The sequence below is a fragment of the Pan troglodytes genome, chromosome 18 (assembly GCF_028858775.2).
Source record: "Pan troglodytes isolate AG18354 chromosome 18, NHGRI_mPanTro3-v2.0_pri, whole genome shotgun sequence".
NCBI classification, from domain to species: domain Eukaryota; kingdom Metazoa; phylum Chordata; class Mammalia; order Primates; family Hominidae; genus Pan; species Pan troglodytes.
Genome location: NC_072416.2, coordinates 64,476,525 through 64,500,308, shown reverse-complemented (window position 1 = coordinate 64,500,308; position 23,784 = coordinate 64,476,525). Strand labels below are relative to the sequence as shown.

Genomic DNA, 23,784 nt, shown 5'->3' with positions numbered 1-23,784 from the left:
GGACTAACAGCTGGATCCTTGAGAGCCCTACGGAAAGAAGCTCCTGGGGACGGGTGACTTAGTCCTCTCACCGGAAAAGATGCTGGGGCCTTGGGAGCTGGGGTCCTGGGGAGGGGTCAGAGTCAGCTAGGGGCAGCCATGGGCACCCACTGCCTCACTTGGACAGTCAGCTCCTCATTAGTGAGTGTCTTGGAGTGTCACTGAATTCCCTCCAACTCAGCCCTGCAACTCAGGATGCAACTTTCTCCTTTCACAGATGGGTGGACTGAGACTCAGCGCTGGTAAGTGACTGGCCCATGGTTGCTCAGTTACTCCACAGCAGAGCTAAGCTAGAACCCAGATCTGGCTTCAAAGTCCAGTGCTTGCTCTCTTGCCCTCAGTGCCTCTCCTGCTCTCAGTGCAAACCCTTCCTGAGGCTGCCAGCCGGATCTCTGAACAGCAGTAGGGAGCCAGCTTCAGACATTCAATGAACCACAGGGTCACGGGCAAGCACCAGGAAGGTCAGATCTTTCGTAGGCTCTGTTCTGAGAGGGGTCCCCTTGCACGTTCTCCCAGAGCCCATGTTCAAGCCCCAGCTTTGCATTTGTTACATATGATCATGTCTGGTTTCCAGGGCTTGTGTTTGATCACTCTCTGTGTCCTCAAACTCAACAATGGGGCTGGGCACTCCAAAGTTTCCTAATGCATGTATTGAGTGAGTAGCTCCAGTCTTGAGACCAGATGGGGAAATGGCAGGGAGGCCTTGTGATGCCTCAGGAGAGTGAGGCCTCTGTCTTGGGTGGTAATCAAGGAGAGCGTGGGTGGCCACCTGCCTGAGTAGCTGTAGGAGGGCTTTTTTCCCAGGTGAGGGCCTGGCCATCTACCAATCAGAGGCTTGACACTCAGCTGTGATCGTTTCTCCTTCCCATACCTTTCTAGCACTGACCCCAAAAGCCTCAATCACACTCAACCTAGGACAGGAACAGGTGGTAAAGCACAAACTCGGGACCTTAGCTGGGGCTAGAAACATGCACTTGGGGCAGGTGTGGCCCATGCTGGTGGCTCTTGCAGCCTACTAGCCTTCATCAGGAGGGAGTGAGATGGAGGCTCTAGTGTCTGGGCCAGTGCGTCATCTCACTCTTGAGAGCCAAGCCTTTGCTGAAGTTCACTCTAAGACGCTCCCCTGGAGAGGCACGCACTGGAGTGAGGGAGCGCCCTAAGGCTTTGGTTGGACATGCATGCTTCCTGACCCTCCGATGTGAGAATGTGGGGTGTGGAGACAAGAGTGACTCCCTCTTGGATGCTGATATAGTTTGGCTCTGTGTCCCCATCCAAATCTCACCTTTAATTGTAATCCCTATAATCCCCACGTGTTAAGGGCAGGACCAGGTGGAGGTAATTGAATCTTGGGGGCAGTTTCTCCCATACTGTTCTCGTGATAATGAGTGAGTCTCATGAGATCTGATGGTTTTATAAGTGTCTGGCATTTCCCCTGCTTGTACTCATTTTCTCTCCTACTGCCCCGTGAAGAGGTGCCTTCCGCCATGATTGTCTGTTTCTTGAGGCCTCTCCAGCCATCTGGAACCGTGAGTCAATTAAACCTCTTTTCGTTATAAATTATCCGGCCTCGGGTATTTCTTCATAGCAATGTGAGAATGGAGTAATACAGATGCTAATCTGCCATGTTGACTTCTGATTAGCCCTGGTCCTGTGAAAACCTCCTGATTCTCACTTTATTTACTGTCTTTAGCATAAGAACATGTCAGCCTTGATGTTATTGCACAAATTATAGGTTATGATGCATGTAGCATTCTTGCCTGTTCTGGAGGGCTGCCTTTAATTGTCTTGCATAGAGCATGTATACCCTTTCCCTGTGATATATAAGCCCTGGGTCTGGGGAGCAACAGTGTGGAGATCTACCTGTTTTGCTGCTCTCCAAGACTACACTTCCATCCTTAAGTTCCCCAAATAAATCACTCTGTACTGACAAATTGGATTTGTCTGCCTCACTTTGGTGATAAGTTAAAATGACATCACACTAAAACTTGTGAGATGCAGGCTGGGCGCAGTGGCTCATGCCTGTAATCCCAGCACTTTGGGAGGGTGAGGTGGGTGGATCACTTGAGGTCAGGAGTTTGAGACCCGCCTGACCAAGATGGTGAAATTCCGTCTCTACTAAAAATACAAAAAAATTTACCCGGGCGTGGTGGTGGGTGCTTGTAATCCCAGCTACTTGGGAGCCTGAGGCAGGAGAATCACTTGAACCTGGGAGGCGGAGGTTGCAGTGAGCAAAGATCGTGCCACTGCACTCCAGCCTGGGCAACAAGAGCAAAACTCCATCTCAAAACAAAAACAAAAACAAAACAAAAAACTTGCAGGATGCAGCTAATGCGGTGTTTAGAGGGAAATTTATGTATGTAAATGTCTACATTAAAAATGTAAAAAGATCTCAAATCAACAACCTAACTTTCTACCTTAAGATACTGGGAAGAGAAGAGCAAACTAAAATCTGAAGTGGGCAGAGAGAAGGAAATAATAAAGATTAGAGTGGAAATTAGTGAAATAAAGAATAGAAAAACAATAGAGAAAGCCAATAAAACCAGAAGTGTGTTTTTTTGTTGTTGTTTTTTGTTTGTTTGTTTTTTTTTGAGACAGAGTCTCGCATTGTCTCCCAGGCTGGAGTGCAGCTGCAACCTCTGCCTCCCAGGTTCAAGTGATTCTCCTGCCTCAGCCTCCTGAGTAATTGGGACCATAGGTGTAAGCCACCACGCCCGGCCCAGAAGTTGGTTCTTTAAAAAGATTAACAAATTTGGCCGGCTGCGGTGGCTCACACCTATAATCCCAGCACTTTGGGAGGCCGAGGTGGGTGGATCACTTGAGGCCAGGAGTTCAAGTCCAGCCTGGCCAACATGGTGACACTCCACCTGTACTAAAAATACAAAAAGTTAGCTAGGTGTGGTGGCACACACCTGTGGTCCCAGTTACAGGTGTTACTACAGACCTTACAGAAATAAGAATTTTCGGGAATACTATGAACAACTGTATGCCAACAAACTGGATAACTTGGCTAAAATGTGCAAATTCCAAGAAATACACAAAGGTAAGGAAAAAGACTTAAAAAGAAACAGAAACTCTGGCGAGGCCTATCACAAGCAAAGAGATTGAATTATTAACACGAGAAAGTTCTCAGCTTCTTTTTCCAGAAAGAAAATCCCAGGACCAGATAGCTTCATTGGAGAATTCTACCAAAAGTTTACAGAAGAAATAATAACTTTAATGCATATAGGATTTCAGTTTGGGATGATGAGAAGAGTTCTGGAGATGGATAGTGTTGATGGCTGCATAGCAGTGTGAATGTACTTAATACCAGCAAACTGTATACTTAAAAATGGTTAAAGTGATAAATTTTATGTTATATATATTTTATCACAACAGAAAAAGCTAAAAAGGGAATAATACCAATTTCCATAAACTTTTCTAAAACATAGAAGAGGAGGGAACACTTATCAACTCATTCTATAAGGCCAGCATTACCCTGATACCAAAACTAGACAAAGACATTACAAGAAAAGAAAATTACAGAACAATATCTCCTAGGAATATAGGTGCAAAAATCCCCAACAAAATACTAGCAAATTGGATCCAGTAATGCATAAAAAGGATTATACACTAGGACTAGATACGATTTATCCCAGGAATGAAAGATTGATTTAACATCCAAAAAATCAATTAATGTAATATACTATATCAATAGACTTTAGGACAAAAACCACATGATCAAAACAGATACAGAAAAATATGACAGAATTGAATTCTCCTTCTTGATAAAATCACTCAACAAACTAAAAATAGAAGGGAACTTCCTCAACCTGATAAAGGGCATTTATGAAAGACTCACAGATAACATGGTGCTTCATGATGAAATACTAAAACCTTCTCCCTGTGATCAGGGTCTAGACAAGAATGTCCACTTTTGGTACTGCTATTCAACATTATATCGGAGATTCTAGCCAGGGCAATTTAGGCAAGAAAATGAAATAAAAGGCATCCACATTGTAAAGGAAGAAGTAAAACTACATTTGCAGATGGCATAATCTTGTACATAAAAAATCCTAAGGAATTCATTAAAAAACTATTAGAACTAATAAATTTAGCAAGGTTGCAAGACACAAGGCTGATAGATAAAAATCAATAGTATATTTATATGGTAGCAATGACCAAACCTAAAATGAAATTAAGAATGAAATAGAAGTAAATTTAACTAAAGAAGTACAAAACTTAGGCTGGGCGTGGTGGCGCACACCTGTAATCCTAGCACTTTGGGAGGCTGAGGCGGGTGGATCACCTGAGGTCAGGAGTTTGAAACCAGCCTAGCCAACATGGTAAAATCCGTCTTTACTAAAAATACAAATAAAATTAGCCAGGCGTGGTGCCAGGCACCTGTAATTCCAGCTACTCAGGAGGCTGCGGCAGGGGAATCGTTTGAGCCCGGAAGACGGAGTTTGCAGTGAGCCGAGATCGCGCCACTGCACTCCAGCCTGGGTGACAGAGCGAGACTCTGTCTCAAGAAAAAAAAAAAAAAAGTACAAAACTTATATTCTGAAAACTCCAAAAGATTTTCAAAAGAAATTAAAGACCCAAATAAATAGAAAGACATCCCATGTTCATGTTTCAGAAGACTAAATATTGTTAAGATGACAATACTCCCCAAATTCATCTGAAGATTCAACACAATGCTGATCAAAGTCCCAGCCTTCCTTGCAGAAACCGAAATGATCTTAAGCTGATCTTAAAATTCACGTGAAAATTCAAGGGACCAAACGTAGCTAAAATAACCTCAAAAGAAGAACAAAGTTGGAGGGGACACACTTCCTGATTTCTAAACTTACTATGGAGCTACTATGATCAAGATAGTGTGGTACTAGCATGGAGATAGACATATAAATAAATGGACTAGAATTGAGAGTTGAGAAACAGACCCTCATATTTATGGTCAGTGGATTTTCAGCAAGGGTGCCAAGACAATTAAATGGAAGAAAGAATAGTCTTTTCAACAAATGGTATTAGGACAACTGAATGCTTACATTCAAAAGAATGAAGTTGGATTCCCTATATAATATACAAAAATTAACTGAAAATGGATTAAAGACCTAAATGTATGACCTAAAACTATAAAACTCTTAGATAAAAACATAGGGGTAAGTTGTCATGATTTTGGATTTGGCAAATGATTCTTAGATACGACACCAGAAGCACAAGAAGCAAAAGAAAAATAGATAAACATCAAAATTAAAAACTAGTGCAGCAAAGGACACCTTCAAGAAAGTGAAGAGACAGTCGGTAGAATCGGAGAAGATATTTGTGTATCACTTATCTCATAAGGGACTTTTACCTAGAATACGTAAAGAGCTATTACAACTCAATAATAAAAAGACAACCCAATTAAAAAATTGTCAAAAGATCTGAACAGACATTTCTCCAAAGAAGATACAATTGGCCAGTAAGCACATGAAAAGTTGCCCAACATCATTAACCATCAGAGAAATGCAAATCAAAGCCACAATGAGATACCATTTCACACCCAGTAGGATGGCTATAATCAAAAAGATAGATAATGCCAAGTGTTGGTGAGGATGTGGAGAAATGGAAACCCTTAATAACTGCTGGTGGGAATGTAGAATGGTACAGCTGCTTTGTGAACACAGACTGGCAGTTCTCAAATGGTTAAACATAATTATGACATGATCCAGCACTTGCACTCCTAGGCATATACCCAAGAAAAATGAAAACATAAGTCCACACAAAAATTTGTACATGAATATTCATGAGTATTATTCATGGTAGTCCCGCAAAGTACATGGTGCACAGCTGCCTCTTTCTCATCCTTTAGAGCTTTCCTTAAAAGTCAGCTCCTCAGACAGGTTGCTCCTGATTGACCTCCACCCCACTATATATCATGCCATGTGTTTTCTTTGAACAGCAGTCATCACAATCCCTAAACATCCTGCTTATTTATTTGTTTACTTGTTTATTAAATTGTGATGTCTTTGGATTCCCTGTCCACCTCATTTGATTGTTAGATCTTTGAAGGCAGATATCCCATCTGTCCTGACTTTTTTTTTTTTTTTTTTTGAGACAGTTTTGCTTTTGTTGCCTAGGCTGGAGTGCAATGGCGCGATCTCAGCTCACCGCAACATCTGCCTCCCGGGTTCAAGCAATTCTCCCGCCTCAGCCTCCCAAGTAGCTGGGATTATAGGCATGTACCACCATGCCCAGCTAATTTTGTATTTTTAGCAGAGACAGGGCTTCACCATGCTGGCCAGGCTGGTCTCGAACTCCTGACCTCAGGTGATCCACCCGCCTCGGCCTCCCAAAGTGCTGGGATTACAGGTGTGAGCCACTGCCCCTGGCCTTGTCCTGACTCTTTTATTGCATGAATCTGCAGCGCCCATCAGGTGCTGGGCACATAATAGGTGCTCATTAAATATTTGTTGGGTGACTGAGTGAACTGCAGAGAACTTAGTTGGCTCTGTGTCTGTCTCTTCATTAGTCTAGAATTCAGTTTCTTCTCTATTTTTTGACTGATTGTGACAGCTTGAGTTTTGGATGAAGTGCCAACCTCTAATTTTTATTCCCTTGGCTACTGTAAACTAAAGCTTGTAATTTTTCTTCAAGACTCACAGAGAAAAGGTGGCAAGGTGAGGCTCTCCTCCATCTTTTTCTTGTAGGCAAATGGAGTCAGTTTAATTTGGCTTGTTTGACCTCAACTTAGGAGAAATCTAGTCCTTGTCTGGTGAATCTATAGCGTACCTGCCACCACTTTCTAAGTCTATGCCAATGGCAGACATTACTAATTGACCATGGTTCTCTTTCCAGTTCGGTTCAGAAGGCAGACTCGGCATCCTTCTCAACACAGCACTCCATGCTGTGACTACAACTGGCTAGAGCTGGTTATGAAATGGAGCTTTTGGCTACCACTCATCTAGCATGATCCCGGTTCTCCCTGCTACCACTCCTGAGCCAATGGCCACTCTGATTGCTCTCTGTCATGCGTCCTCTCACCTTCAGAGCCCAGGGCAGGACTTGGGAGTGTTAGGGACACCAGCCCTCCTTAGGGAGGGTAGTGTGAGGGGTTCACACTGCTGTAGAATAGTGGGCTGGCTCCAAGAATCTTGTCCCCGATGGGGCTCTGGAATGTCTTCTGACCCCAGATGTGGGTTGGGACACACTGGTCACCCCATGATCCCCCATGACCCCTGGCCATGGCAGGGTTGCAGGTGCTTAGATTGCAAACCTAGAGTTGGATGTGCGTGCGTTTGTGTGTGTGTGTGTGTGTGTGTGTGTGTGTGTGTGTGTGTGCGCCTGCCTGCCCTGCACAGCACGCAGAACCTGCCTCTGGGACCAGCCCCATGGGGTCACCTTGAAGATGCCTCTCCCTTCACCTGCGTCAGCAGCAGATGAGAGCCTTGCCCTTGTCTAGCAGCACCAAGCTCATTACCAGCTGGGCGGGAGATGGCATCACCCATGCCTGCAAGATGGAGCCAGCTGGTGCAGGCATCTGCCTGCTTGGACGGCTAGGAAATTAATCTCCCAGTCACCACAACCGGCAGAGGTAGGCGCTGCTTTAAATTATGAGGGAAATTCTTCCAATTTCCATAACAAGGGCCTATTTTATCAAAAAGATAAATATGACTGCAGAGAAATAACATGATGACAATCCCCCTTCCCACCCCCGGTCTCCCTGTCCCCCTGTACCAGCTGCAGCAAGGATAGAAGATGAAACAAGCTTTGCCTCCTTCCTGGACTTTATTCCCAAGCAGTTTCTATAAAGGTGCTCATGATCCAGTGGAAACCTCAAAAAAATAGGCTCTTCTCTGAGATACCACCTCCCCCCCAATGCCAGCATGAGTAATTACCATCTCCTGAGCACCTACTGTATTGTATGCCTTACACCATATGTGGTACTTGTCATGCACCACATTATCTCATTTAATCCTCATGATGGTCTATAATGGGATCCCCCAGTTAACAGGTAAGGAAACAGCCTCAGAGAGGTTAAGTAACTTTCCCAAGGTCACACAGCCCCACAGATAGAGACCTGGGTCAGTGAAAAACTGAAGCCCTGTGCTCTTAGCCAATATGCTATTCTGTGGCTACCAGGCACCGTGCACTGGGAGTTCTGGTTTCTTAAATCTTGTGAAGGGAAAATGCTCTTCTCCCCAAAATGATGTTTTGCTTCTTCTGAGCCACTTGATATATAGCCAGAGCCAGCCATGACCTGGGGCTCTTCAGGATGAAGGTGTATCAACAGCTGAACATTGCGATAAGATACCAGGATTCCAGAGATGGGAGCCTGTGTGTCTCAGGAAGAGATGGGCCACAGCAGGCAGGTGCTTGGGGAGAAGCAAATCATCCAGGGATATGTGAGGACCTCCTGTTCTGTATCTGTTCTATCTCTGGGTATGTCCTAGAGATGTTCTAGATTGCAGGTAGGGACGCTTGGGTGATTTTACTGAGGAAGAACAATGATAAAGATAAGATAGCTCTCACTGACAGCACTTACTGTACATCCATCAGGCTCTAAACTCTTTTCATGCATGCTTCTCTCATTTAATCTTCACAGCAGCCCTGAGAGGTGGAGAGTGTCTTTCCTCCATCTTACAGAGAGGGAAGCTGAGCACAGAGCTGGTTAAAGTGGTGAGCCTGGAATGCTCTTTGCAATTCCTGAACTGGCACTCTCCAGCGCTCTGGTTCCACAGGGACTGAGAACGCCAGGAGGGTGGGGCCTGTCTCTCTCTCTCTTGTCACCCCATCTGCCTAGGATACTGGGCAGGGCCAGTGCAGAGAGGAAGCTCAGGAGCCATTTGAATTGGACCAGGGGCAGTCTGTGACTGGTTGCTTGGTGTGCATGGTGTGCCTGAGTGCATCCCAGGGGAGCTGCTCCCAGTCACCTATTGGCCCATCCTTCCGTCCATCACCCACCCAACCCCCACAGCCCAATCTTGGGATCCACAGACATTTACAAGCAGTGGCAGAGTGTCGGAACAGAGTAGGTGCTTTCAGCCAGAAGAGCAAGTCAGGACTTAAAATTAAAGAGTCCTGGTCTGGAATGGGCTGCCCATCAATGATAAATCCGTCTGGCAAATTCCATTATAGGAGAACCTTGGGGCCCTGCTGAGGACTTGATGCATTTGAGGAATCACAAGAGAGGAGGAGGCTGGAGAGAAGCCTGCTGGGGGCTAAGTTTGGAGGGGCTTGCAGGGACCATACCGTGAGGGGTCTTCAAGGTCACATCAAGAGACTGTCCTTTGGGACAGGTGCAGTGGCTCACGCCTGTAATCTCAGCACTTTGGGAGGCTGAGGTGGGTGGACCACCTGAGGTCAGGAGTTTGAGATCAGCTTGGTCAACATGGTGAAAACCTGTCTCTACTAAAAATACAAAAAATTAGCCTTGCGTGGTGGCAGGTGCTTGTAATCCCAGCTACTCGGGAAGCTGAGGCAGGAGAATCGCTTGAACCCAGGAGGCAGAGGTTGCAGTGAGCTGAGATTGTGCCACTGCACTCCAGCCTGGGTGACAGAGTGAAACACCACCTCAAAAGAGAAAAAGAAAAAAAAAAAAGAGAGAGAGAGATTGTCCTTTTCCCCAAGGGCAAAGAGGGGCATGGTCAGAGTGTTTTAGGAGAGCCTCTGGTTGCAGATGGAGGACAGAATGGGCAGAGGCAGGGTTCGGGGCAGGAGACCAGGGAGGAGGCTGCTGCAAGGGTCCCCATGAGCTTGGAACTCAGGCTAGAGGAAGCTGAGCCCACGGCCTCTGCCCTGCACAGAGGTGAGCACAGAGCTGAGCACGGCTTGGATGAGCACACTTGATGCCACAGAATGACACTGCAGGGAGTTCCTTAGCCTCTCCAATTAGTTGTCTTCTGAGCAGGCTTCAGAGACAGCCGTGGTATTATTCCCATTCCACAGATGGGACCCCAAGTCCCCTGACGAGGCAGGAGCGGTGCCTGGGTCCATGGGCCTCTGCTGTGCAAGGCAGAAGCCAGCTCTGGCTCCTCCAGCTTCTAGTCCAGGGCTGGGACTGGGAACTCCATGGAATCAGAAGGTCCTAAGTGCAAAAAGGTCCTTTTGCAGACCTGGATGTGGGAGTGAGTCTGGGGCTTGCTTCCTCTCTGTGTGGATACCATTGTCACTCTCATTTACAGATGAGGACATTTTGTCTTGGTGAGCTAAAGTTATGTGTTCAAGATTGCCCACCTGGTTTTGTGGCAGAGCTGGGGTTTGAACTCAGGTTTATCTGATAATTTATCAAATAGTAGCACAGAGCAGAAGGAGAGAGCAGGATTTTGTGGGGCTGAGGGGTTTGGGGGTGGGGGCCGGAGAACTGGGCTCTGTTCCTCGTTCTGTCATTCACTGTGTGACCTTCGGCATGCCCGTTGCCCTCTCTGAACCTGCTGGCTGTTTGAAGAGGCACTGATTATTCAACTCCCTCCAGGGTGGGAGGGGAGGGGGCCAAAAACTATGAGGGGAGGGAATGAGATCCAGGCCTGTATCAGGTGGCTTAGATCAGGGCTGGCTCCGGTGTGGGGAACCTGGGGAATATTAAGGGCAGGGAAACTGAGGCAGACCATCACTCCCAAGTCCTTGCTGAGTGTAGCATGGAGGCAGCTCCACAGTCATTCTGTCTGGGTTCAGGGAAGTGCTCTTTGCGGCCTGAAGCTACCTGAGCTGCAGTGACAAAGGGAAGGAACAGAGACGCAAAAGTGCTGACTCAGCACCTTCAGGCTGCCAATCCTGCCCACTCTCTCAGAGATGCTGGTTAGAGGGAGAAGGGGGGCCAAGGACTCAGAACTAATGGATGGCTCCTGTCACAAAAATTCCAAAGACATTTGTCACAGGTCCACTTCCCGGGCAAGTCTGGCCTCATCAGTACACTCTTCCTCCACTGCTGAAATGGACAGGGTGAGGCGTGGAGTCATTGGAAGGAGTGTAGGGAACATGACTCAGGCACCATTTTCCCTCTGTTCACCATTGGCTGGTCCCATCCTCTAAGCAGGGACTTCAAGAAGGGCTGGGGGAGGGGACATGGCAGGGCAGGGCTCATTGGTTTGGATACTTCTGAGTCTCCTCTGCTGCTGTTTTTTTTTTGGGGCAACCTTTTAGCTCACTTGCTGATATCTGTCCTCTGGTCACCAGGAGACTGATAGAGGGATGTTGGAGGTCTGGGGACAGGCCAGGGACATCTCAGAGAGGAGGACACAGAAGGGCTGGGTCTCGAAAGATGAACTAAGCATATCAGGATCAGTAAAGGGAGAGAAGAGCATGGGCAGGAACACAGAGGGGTGAGTCTGTAGGATGTCACCTTGATGGCAGCTGAACATTTGGATCATGGGGTGAGGAAAAGGATACTTGGTGTTCAGACTACTTTTTACAATGAGGATGCATCTCTACAAGAAGTCAACTAATGTCTTGTCATGGTCCATGCCACCTGACATTTGTGGCATTGGGAGCGGGGCAGATTACAGTGGACAGGAGACATGGAAGGTGAAGTCATATACCTATTCATCAGTCCCTATTCAACAATCCTCCATCAATTCACCCAGCCAGCAAATCATCCATCCTCTCAGGCATTTACCTATCTATGCATCTACTCAACATCCACTCAATCATTCACTTATCCATCCATCCATTAATCATCCATCCATCCGTCATTCATCCATCCATCCACCCATCCCCTCACCAATACTCACCAAACACTTAATTCATGCCTGGATATATGCTAGACACTGGGAACACAAATATAAATAAGACTAAAGTGGACCTCTCAAACTGGGGAAAGCAAGAGGTCCCACACAGCTGCCCTGGCACTGTTCCCTGCTCCCACCTCTGCTTCCATCTGTTTAATGTGTCAGAGTGAACAGGAGAGCACTTCACTGCCAAATAGAAGCTTTTCAACCATTGTGTTAAAACGTAACTGGAAAAATACAAGTGACCACCCACAAACCCTTAATGGTTCTATAAATGTAAGATGAAAGCAATTCATTCCACTATTAAGATACATTCTGCCACTTAAGTTTATTTAAATAAACTCACTAAGAGTAACGCACATACTCCTCTGTGTATCTAACTGCCTTAAGTTTACCACCTTGTCATCATTCACTAAGGTTTTAACTCCGGCTTAAAGAAGAACTTATTTATTGGCTGAAAAACTCACTGAAACAATTTCACAAATTACTTTTCCCTATTTCTGCAGAGGAAATGGCAAACTGGTTGACATCACAGAACCAAGCCACATTAGAATTAAACATTCCACTTGAACCCACACCAAGCTCTCATTTTCTTGCTAGAATAATGACTGGACTCAACCTGCTCATATTCTCTTCTCTTCCATCACCATCTAGAGTTGGCTCTTGGGCCATTTTCCACAAAGAACCCAGAGGCTTTTATATATATAATATAATGCCAATGGAGTTACTGTGCATGCCTGATAAGTAGGAGACAGTGGAATTGGGTTGAGAAGCAGATTCTTGGGGGGCTGGCTGGGCCCACCTACTGGCTAGGGGATTTGCTCCCACACCCCAGCTTGCATTTTGCTACTCAAAATCATGGCTCAGAAAAATGACCTTTGACTATAATATGGACTTTCCAGTAAGCTAGTGAATAATTGACATGTAAAATGTTAAATTCATGAATGCTGTGAATTTTCATCAGCTATCCCACCCAGGGGAGAGAGAATATTTACAAAGGATTGTGTGAAGGCCATGTCATCCACAGGCTGCTCTGCACAGTAAAGGTTTTAGTCCTTGGAACAAGTTCAACCAGCCTAGAGCTGTGTTCCTAGGCCACAGTGACTGAGCCTCCTTCCCAAGAATGAGCTTCCTGGAGTTGGGCTTTGCCTTATGCTCAGAGCCTGTGTTGAGGGGACTAGCTTAAGAAGTAGCTTTATCACAGCCAGGAGCAGTGGCTCACACCTGTAATCCCAGCACATCGGGAGCCTGAGGTGGGCGGATTGCTTGAGCGCAGGAGCTCAAGACCACCCTGGGCAATATGGTGAAATCCTGACTCTTAAAAAAATACCAAAATTAGTTGGGCATGGTGGCGTGTGCCTGTAGTCCCAGCTAATTGGGAGGCTGAGGTGGGAGGATCACTTGAACTTGGGAGGTCAAGGCTGTGGTAAACTGTGATTGCACTACTGCACTTCAGTTTGGGCAATAGAATAAGACTCTGTTTCAAAAAAAAAAAAAAAGTAGCTTTATTATAAGCGTGTTGCTGCAGGTATTGTCCACTATACCTCTCAGTATCCCTAGGTAAGGCTCCATGTAAGAAATTTCTCCAAGATATGAGGGCCAGGGAAAGCTTTTCTTTCTCCAAAAGAGCTACTTTCTCCTCATAGACCATGAGAATCATGTAACTGATCCACTTTGCTGTTTTGCTTTGGCCTCCAGGAAGCTCAGGGACACTCTGTAGCTCAACTTCAAAAGGAAAGGAAATCAGTCCTTCTTTGGCTCTCTGGTGCTAGTTAGCATCATTCAACACAGCCAATTTACAAATTCCCTCTGTGATTCAGATTTGGGAGAATGAGCCAACTTATGGTATGTGCAGGTCACCATTACATTACTTGCTGTTGTAGCTGTGAATAATCATCCTGATTTGGGGGTGTTACTTGCATTGCTCTAAAAGCTATTGGGAGAGGATGTACCCAGAAGTGGTAAATGCAGTGTTTAAGAGCCTGGCTTAGTGACACTGACCAGGGTATTTAACACCTATGTACCTTAGCTTCCTCATCTGTAAAAGAGTAATGACCACTCAGAGTGTTTCTGTGAGGATTAAGGGAGATAATTTAGCAGTCCATACATGCAACTATAAAGCTGGACAAAACTGTCAAAGTACCATTGCAGTTCCTGGAAATTGATCAAAGGCATACAACGAACTGAGAAGCACTTAGTATGAAAAAGACTGAATGTCAGGTAAGCACAGTGTGAACCTGTAATGTTCTTGCCTATGACTGCCTCCATACCCCTCCCCACCAGCTCTGCTCCCCAGTCTGTGAAAACCAGCAGCTTCCCTGCTACTGTTGGAAAGAGCCCATCCAAATGGATCACACTTTCTTGTTTCTTTGTCTTATAAAGTATGATCCATATTCAGGAAAAAATAAAAATAACAAAATAAAAAACCAAACCCAAAGCAAAAAAAAAAAAAAAAAAAAAAAAAAAAAAAGAAAGAAAGAAAGAAAAGGAAGATGTATGAATGGATTAATAACTCCACTTAAAGGGCAGAGATTGTCAGAGTAAATAAAAAGACAAGACCTACCTGTATGCTGACTGCAAGAAACACACCTGATTCAAAGACACAAATAGTTTGAAAATAAAAGGATGGAAGGAGATATAGCATACAAACAGCTTGAGTGGTTATGCTGATATCAGGCAAAATAGACTTTAAGGCAAGATATATATTTCTAGAGACAAAGACATTTCATAATGACAAAAAAGTCAACATATTAGGAAGACATAAAAACTATATATGTATTATATATGCACTTAACAAGCCCCTCAAAACATGAAGTAAAAACTGGGAGAATTGAAAGAAGATATAGATAATTCAACAATAATAGTGGAGATTTTAATGTCCCAATCTCAATAACTGACAAAGCAATTAGAAACTCAGCCAGGATACAGAAGACTTGAATGACGCTATCAACCAGTGTGACATTCATAGAAGCCTTCACCAACTGAAGATTACGCATTCTTTTCAAGTGCACATGAGACATTCTCCAGGATAGACCACATATGGGCCATAAAACAAGTCTCAATAGATTTAAAGAGATTTAAATCATACAAAATATGTTCTCTGACCACAATGGACTTAGAGATCCAAAATAGAAAACTATCCGGGAAAACCCCAACTACTTAGAAATTAGGCCGGGCGTGGTGAGCTCACGCCTGGAATCCCAGCACTTTGGGAGGCTGAGGCAGGAGGATCATTTGAGGTCAGGAGTTTGAGACCACCCTGGCCAACATGGCAAAACCCTGTCTCTACTAAAAATACAAAAATTAGCCAGGTGTGGTGGCATGTGCTTGTAATCCCAGCTACTTGGGAGGTTGAGGCAGGAGAATCATTTGAACCTGGGAGACAGAGGTTGCAATGAGCTGAGATTGTGCCACTGCACTCCAGCCTGGGCAACAGAGCAAGACTCTGTCCCCCTGACCCCCCCCCCCCAAAAAATTAAACTACATGCTTCTAAATAATCTATAGGGCAAAGAAGAAATCACAATAAAAATAAAAATATATTTTAGGCTAGGCACTGTGGCTCATGCCTGTAATCCCAACACTTTGGGAGGTCAAGGTGGGAGGATTGCCTTAGCCCAGGAGTTTGACACCAGCGTGGGCAACATAGTGAGATCCTGTATATACAAAAAAATAATAAAAAGTTAGCCGGGCATGGTTGTGTGTGCCTATAGTTCCAGCTACTTGGAAGGGTTAAGTGGGAGGATTGCTTGAGCCCAGGAGTTTGAGATCAGCCTGGGCCACATAATGAGACCCTATATCTACAAAAATAATAAAAATTAGCTGGGTATGGTGGTGCATGCCTATAGTCCCAGCTACTTGGGAGGCTGAAGTGGGAGGACTGCTTGAGCCCAGGAGTTCAAGGTTACAGTGAGCTATGATTGCACCACTGCACTCCAGCCTTTTGAAGCCTTTGTCTTCAGAAAACAAAACAATGTGTGTGTGTGTGCATAACAGAATGAAAAAAAACACAACATAGTATCAAAATTTATGGAATTCAGCTAAAGCAATGCTTAGTGGGAAATCCATAGCTTTAAATACTTATATTAGAAAAGAAGAAAGGAAAAGAAGAAAGGCCTCGACTTGAAAACCTAAGCTTTCATGTTAAGAAACTAGAAAAAGAGTAAACAAAACCCAAAGCAAGTAGAGGAAGGAAATAATAAAGATGAGAGCAGAAATCAACGAACTAGAAAACAGAAAAGCAACAGAGAATATCAATGAAACCAAAAGTTGTTTTTTTGAAAAGATAAAATTTACAAATCTTAGCAGCCTTATGAGGTAGGTGCTAGTAATCTGATTTAATAGATGAGGGTACTGAGGCTCAGGAAGGTGAAGTGACTTGCCCAAGATCGCAGACAATTTTTAGTTGGGGGGAGGGAGACAGGATTTGAACCTGGTTCTGACTCCATAGACCAGGGAATAATATGATATCCTCTCTCCATCCTGGGGAGCTGTGTGTCCCTTCCTTACTCTGGGGCCGTACAGTTGGGCATTGGGGTAAGTGAGTCTGCCACGTGAGGTGCCATGAGGATTGGGAAACCCAGCTATGAAGCAAACCATCTCTAAACCCCATCCTCCTTTTCTCTACACTCTGGAATGTCTGTCCTGCAAAAAGCATCTAGAAATTTCCCCAATAAACACTCACCTGACAATGCACTCAGATTCCTGGTCTCCCCACAGATCCCTTCGCCAAACACCCATGAGGGATTCTGGTGCCACCTGACCTCTGTAAATGTCACACTGGATGGGCACGCTTTTGCCAACTCCTTTAGGCCTTTCTGGTGGGACAGCAATTATGGCTCCTTCACCGTTCACCACGCTGCCCAGGCCCAAAGCCAGAGGCCTACAAAAGGCATGGCCCTGTGGTTTTCGATTCTGGAGCACATTAAAGGTGATAGGATTTTGTCCTCTGATCCTCAGAGATTCCTTCATTCCCCAGAATTTACAAGGGCATCTGGAAAACCAGCATCAGGGTAGCAGTGTATTAAAATTAGTATACCAGGGCTTATTCCAGAAATGCAAGGATGATTTAAGATCAGGAAATCTATTAGCATAGTATGTTACTTCAGTAGGCAGGACGAGAGAAACCAGTAGAATAGGAAAAGACAGTTACCTCTTTGCCATGATAGATCCTGATGATCTCAACTGACTGCCAACATCACACTAAACCATGGAGCTTTGGAGTAGTTTCCCAGCATGAGGTTCATGGAATGTGGATTCCAAAAAACATTACGGGGCATTTGGGGAGAAGTTCTTTATCCCCCACTCCCCATCAGATTGCTTTGCAGGCCTGAGCTATTTTGAGAATCAAACCAGTCCCAGTCCCAGGCCTTGTGTTCACCAACGTTCAGTATCCTGAGAAGGTAAGCAGCTCTAGGGTCTCTGGAAAAGGATCACCCTTCAGCCACCTTCCTTGGGCAGCCAAAGTCCCGAGTTCCTTTGCTGGAGCTGACCTGCTTCTTGGACTAGGACAGAACTCTGGTTAAATAAGACACAGACAATCCTGGCTTCAAGTCCTGGCACTGCCTCTTGCTGGCAGTGCCCACTGAGCAAGTCAGATCTCTAAGCCTCTATTGCCTCATCTGTAAAATGGGAGCAGCAATTTCGGCTATGAGCTAATCAAAGCAAACTGCCTAACAGGATGCCTGGCTCATAATAGGTGCCCAATACATGACAATCAAATATTCAAAATTTAAAGACATTCCCTAGACACAGAACTAAATGTGAAAGACAAAAGAGTAAAGCTTGAAGTGGAAAACATCAGAGAACATCTTCATGACCTTGCATTTCTTAAACAGGACACAGAAGATACTAACCATTTAAAAATGGATACATCGGACTATATTAAAATAAAAAAACTTTGGTTGGAGTTTGGGTTGCAAAGTGGTGGAGGGCTGAGGGCCTGCACAGGGACTGAGGCATCCAGGGTCAAGGTCAAGGTCATGGCTGGAACAAGTGAAAGATTTTGAAAGAAGATTCTCTAAATATATTCATCATTTGCAACCTCCCCCAGGACACTGGAGAATGTTTCTCATGGAGGGATCTGTCTGTACTCGTGCCTGGGAGTGGTTAATAGATCCCGAGACAAAAGAGTTCCTTCTTCACGTCTTTATGGAATCATCCATTTTTTCATGATTAGCTTTTCACTCTAATAGGTTTGTTCTTTGCTGGATGCACAAGAGGTAGTTGCACCATCAATTACAGCAGTTCAGTGTCAAACAGTATTAACAGAGTATAATATGTCTGGTGATGATACTGGAAAACTAATTTTGAAACCTAGGCCTTGTGTTCAATGAGGGGGCCTAAAACAGCCTTTCTTCAAATAAGTGATAAGTAAAAAGCCCCCACAGGATTCCTTTTCAGTTCAAAATATGCAAGCCACAGCAGCTGCTGAATGGAAATGTGTGATATTTACCTAGACTGTCTTTTAATGATGACTCATATTATCAGTGCTTTTGATACCTCTGCTCACCTATGCTTCAGTGTAGGTGTCCCTTGAATACTTCTCATCCTGCAAAGATTTTTTCTTTTTCTTTTCTTTCTTTCTTTCTTTTTTTTTTTTTTGAGACAGGGTCTTCTTGCTCTGTCACCCAGGCTGGAGCCTGGAGTACAGTGGCACAATCATAGCTCACTGCCGCCTCGAACTCTTACGCTCAAGCGATCCTCCTGCCTTTGCCTTCCAAATAGCTGGGACTATAGGTGTGTACCACCACACCTGGCTAATCTTAAAATTTTGTTTGTATACACAGGGTCTTGCTATGTTGCCCAAGCTGGTCTCAAACTCCTGGCCTCAAGCGATCCTCCCGTTTCGGACTCCCAAAGTGCTGGGATTACAGGTATGAGCCACCCCATCCAGACCCATCCTGCAAAGATTTTTGCAGTAGTAGAAGTATAGGTCTTGGTTATTGCAGTACACTTAGAAACAGACCCTCATTCAGCCTTTGTATGTTTTTTTCAGTCTGTTCTAAATCAAAGCCAATCAAAGCCAATGTCAGACAAAGGGAAAGTGCTGTGAGCACCTATGTTCTCCTGCATGTGTTTCATCAGCTTGCCATCCCCACGGCTCTCGTAATAAGACAATCGTGTAGAGCTGGGGCTTTCATTCTTGCACAGTGAAAAATAAGCCCCACTGCAGGAGAAACCCTGGATGTGCTAAGATTGAGCTAAAATTGATATTGAAATGATACGTAAACATTTGTTGAGTCAGATACTGAACTTCAGCCACTCTTGTGGTTACACTATTTAGTTCAGTGTTTTTATTTAATGCTTAGGATAATTTCTAGTTTGAAGGAATTTAAAGAGCACTTCCCAGGTTTCTGAATATACAAATTCAGTAATAAATTACATAATGTCTGGGAATTTGATCATCGTATTATTTTAGATAATTGGATCTTACACTTGATAGACATGCCAGCACACTAGTATTGCAGGTGTAATTGATCATCCTACTCCCTCACAAGAATAATATGGGAGCAATGCCACAGTGCTCTATTCTCACTGTTTAGAGTGTGTTGGTGACATATTGTGTGTGTATAATAGCCACACGTATTCATAATAGTCCTTGAACTATTGGGATCACTGCTGATATTTTAAAGCATTGGAGGTACCTTTTATCTTGAAAAAATATAATCTTTTTGAAAAACTTTAAATTGTTTCATTAGTGATTTTTTTTTTTTTTTTTTTTTTTTGAGATGGAGTCTCACTCTGCCACCCAGACTGGAGTGCAGTGGTGCGATACCGGCTCACTGCAACATCTGCCTCCTGGGTTCAACAGATTCTCCTGCCTCAGCCTCCCGCGTAGCTGGGATTACAGGCATGCACCACCATGCCCACCTAATTTTGTATATTTAGTAGAGACGGGGTTTCTCCATGTTAGCCAGGCTGATCTCGAACTCCCGATCTCAGGTGATCTGCCCGCATTGGTCTCCCAAAGTGCTGGGATTACAGGTGTGAGCCACTGCACCCGGCCCATGAGTGATCTTTTAAATTTTAGTTAACTTAAAATCTGAATTGTTTTTTTGAGACAAGGTCTTGCTCTGTTGCCCAGGCTGGAGCGCAGTGGTGCACTCACATGGGTGAATCTCACAACATAATACTGAGCAAAAGTAGCCAGACCTGAAAGAAAACATACAACTCCATATATATAAAATTCAAAAATAAGCAAAACTAATTTACGGTGACAAAAGTCAAGTTAATGTTTACCCTTGACATGGGATAGTGACTGGGAGGACACATCAGGGGAGTTCTAAGATGCAAGTACAGATGTGTTTATCTTCTTTTTTGAGACAGGGTCTCACTCTGTTACCCAGGCTGGAGTACAGTGGCAAGATTGTAGCTCACTGAAGCCTTGAACTCCTGGACACTAGCAATCCTCCTGCCTTAGCCTCCCAAAGTGTTGGGATTACAGGCAGTGAGCCACTGTGCCTGGCCAAGGATGTGTTTCTTTTCTTTCTTTTTCTTTTCTTTTTTTTGAGACAGAGTCTCGTTCTGTTGCCCGAGTGCAGTGGCACGATCTCGGCTCACCGCAACCTCTGCCTCCTGGGTTCAAGAGATTCTCCTGCCTCAGCCTCCCAAGTAGCTGGGACTACAGGCATCCACCACCACACCCAGCTAATTTTTGTATTTTTTAGTAGAGACGAGGTTTTGCCATGTTGGCCAGGCTGGTCTCGAAATCCTGACCTCAGGTGATCTGCCTGCCTCAGCCTCCCAAAGTGCTGGGATTACAAGCGTGAGCCACCGCACCCAGCCGTGTTTTTTGATATGAATGTGTTCAGTTTGTGAACATTCCTTGAGCTTGCACTGATGGTTGGTGCACCTTTCTGTATGTATGCTATATTTAGTGGTATGCTGGCAAACCAGCTTTCAGGAAAAAAAGGAAAAGAAAGGAAGAAAGAAAAAAAGAATCCCTGATTTGTACCGTTTGTCATTTCCCACAGTGTAAACACTCTCACTGTGGTGAATTTCAAGTTACCAGTGGTTTAGCAACTGGCTCATGAAACTCCTGCTTATTTAGCTATTGGCTCTTGTGAGCTGGTATTTCTACTAAAAACAACAACAAACAACAACAACAACAAACCCTAGAGCATCTCTCTAGGAAAGGAATTCTCAGTTCTTGCTGTAGATGTTCAGAGATTCTCCTAGTGTCTTGGGGCCTACAGGGGAGGGATTGCAACAGGCAGGAGGGGAAAGTTTTGCTGGTCTGACTGTCCACTGCCTCCTAAGTGGCAGGTGGGGACTGGGTTGTGACATTTGTCTTTTTAAAGATGTGCCTTGGGTCACAGTTTTACTTTCCAAAGAGGGCTTCCCCTCTGCATCTTCACTGAGAACAGAGCAGCAGGCTCCCTCCTGGGGCATTTTCCACATTTATGTAGAAAGAGCACCTTACGTGGACTCAGGATGGGAGGTTGAAGTTTCAGCCACTAACATACTGTGTGACCTGGTCCCATTCCTTTCTGGACTAAGTTTCCACATCTGTAGTGTGAGACAGTTAGGGTAGAGCCCCAGGGTAAGACTCACAGGCTTGGCAGATGACCTCTTGCAACCAACCTATGAGGTAGGGAGAATCTATTTGCCTGAGTTACCCCATCAGGTGTTGGTGATGGGGTCAGGCACAAGGCTGGCACCTGGCTGGTCCCTGCTGGAACTTGGCAAATGCAGGTGGGCCACCTTGCCAAGCTGCCTCTCAATGCCAACCTGGGGCTGGTAGGGAAGGGAGAGAGAAGATGTGTTCTCTCCCTGGGCAGTCTGGGGAGAATCCTGCAGGGAAGACTGAGTTAGTTCTGCAACAGTCACTGTAGGATAAACACTCTGAAAAAGAAAGAAAAGAACACATGCTCACTGAGCACCCCTGTGTTCACCAAACCCTCATAGTCACATTGGAAACTAGGTCTAACGATCCCATTTTACAGGTGAAAAAACAAAGGCTCAAAAGATTGAAATACGTTTGCTCCAGCGGTTTTCAAACCTGGGTCTCTTAGCTCTTGCTGTTGTTACTGCATGAGGCCACATTCACCTCCAATCCTCTTCCTTAGGCCCATTCCTAGGGGACACAAGTGCCACCCAGGTATGAAGGCACCCGCAAACTCCTGGGCTCAAGTCATCCTCCTACCTCAGCCTCCCGGGTAGCTGGGTCTACAGGCATGTGCCACCATGCTCAGCTAATCTTTAAATTTTTTGTAGAGACAGGGTCTTGGTATGCTGCCCAGGCTGATCTCAAACTCTTGAGCTCAAGTGATCCTCCTGCCTTGGCCTCCCAGGGTGCTGAGACTACAGGTGTGAGCCACCACAGCTGGCTGGGTTCCTCTCTCTTGTCTTTGAAGCATGCAGGCTGCATGCTTCTGCAGTGACACCTGCAGAGGACAACCAGGCTTTCCCAATCACCTGGGCACAGGTCCAGATGCAGAGCTGAGAATCAGGGTAGCTAATTTAGGGTAGCCCTTGGCAGAGAAACAGAAATGTCCTTACTCATTCCTGTTAGTAGGAAAATCCCTCCCCCAATGCACTTGGCTTTGGGGTGCCATGGGTGACGACCCCAGGGGATCTTGCTTTCCCTGGCAAGACTTCTAGATACAGAAATCATTTTGCCCTTCACCAGCCCAAGACTCAGTCTTTTGACCCTTCCCTTCCCCACATTCCCACACTTGCTCCCTGGGTGATCTCATCCCACTTCACAGCACTGAGCGGCATTCACACACTGACAGTCCTCAAATTTACATCCCCAGCTCCAGACTCTTCTCTGAACCCCACATTCATGTACCCAACTGTCTGCCCTGTATCTCCACTCCAACGCCTGCAAAGCGTCTCAGACAAAACATGTCAAAACTCTGCATCTTGACTCACAGTCCCCCACCAAACCTGCCCATAATATTCCCCATCTCAGCAAATGGCAGCTCAGTCCTTCACGTTTCAAGCCCCAAACGCTGTCCTTTTTGACCCCTTCCTTATCCACCCCAAATCCAATGAATTTGGAAATCCTAACAGTTTCACCTTCAAATCTGATCCCATATTGACACTTCCACTATGAACCTCCTGGTCCAAGGTACCATTGTCATCACCTAGACCACTGTCCCCCCCTTTTCTTTTTTAGACAGAGTCTCACTCTAAGAGTCTCACTCTATCACCCAGGCTGGAGATCAGTGGCATGATCTTGGCTCACTGCAGCCTCTGCCTCCCAGGTTCAAGCGATTCTCATGCCTCAGCCTCCCGAGTAGCTGGGATTACAGGCGTGCCCCACCACACCTGGCTAATTTTTGTATTTTTAGTAGAGACGGGGTTTCACTATGTTGGCCAGGCTGGTCTTGAACTCCTGACCTCAGGTGATCCATCGTCCTCGGCCTCCCAAAGTGCTGGGATTACAGGTATGAGCCACCTGGCCTGGACCACTGTCTTAACCTCCTAATTGGTCTACTTGCTTCCAACTGGGTCCTCCTCTAGCCTCTTCTACTACAACCAGGATGATCAGGTCCCTTCTCAGCTCAAACCCCTCCAATGACTACTTGATTAGATGCCAAAGTCCTCCCATGGCTTCCAAGACCCTACATCATCTGGTCCCTACTGCCTCTGGTACCTTTCCTCTCCTCCTCTTCAGGCACCCTGGCCTTCATGCTGTTGATGGATCAAGCCAAACCTGCTCCTGATTCAGAATCCTCTGCCTGGACCCTCTTCATCTAGACACCTGTATGGCTCCCTCTCTTCCCTCTAGCAACTTCTGTTCCAGTGTTACCTTCTTGGCGAGCCTATGCCCTGACCCATCACCTCACTCTGCTTTTTTTTTTTTTTTTTTTTTTTTTGAGACGGAGTCTCACTCTGTTGCCCAGGCTGGAGTGCAGTGGTGTGATCTCGGCTCATTGCAAGCTCCACCTCCCAGGTTCATGCCATTCTCTTGCCTCAGCCTCCTGAGTAGCTGGGACTACAGGCGCCCACCACCACACCTGGCTAATTTTTTGTATTTTTAGTAGAGACAGGGTTTCATCGTGTTAGCCAGGATGGTCTCAATCTCCTGACCTTGTGATCTGCCTGCCTCGG

At 45.4% G+C, this 23,784-nt stretch overlaps 1 protein-coding gene and 1 pseudogene across 1 annotated transcript in view; one reads left to right on the top strand and one right to left on the bottom strand.

Moving 5' to 3' along the window:
• BEAN1 (brain expressed associated with NEDD4 1) overlaps positions 1 to 23,784 on the bottom strand; it is a 55,702-nt gene that overhangs the window by 14,000 nt on the left and 17,918 nt on the right. The gene's annotated exons all lie outside the window — the stretch shown is intronic.
• LOC107968679 (nuclear envelope phosphatase-regulatory subunit 1-like) lies at positions 17,659 to 18,157 on the top strand (annotated as a pseudogene).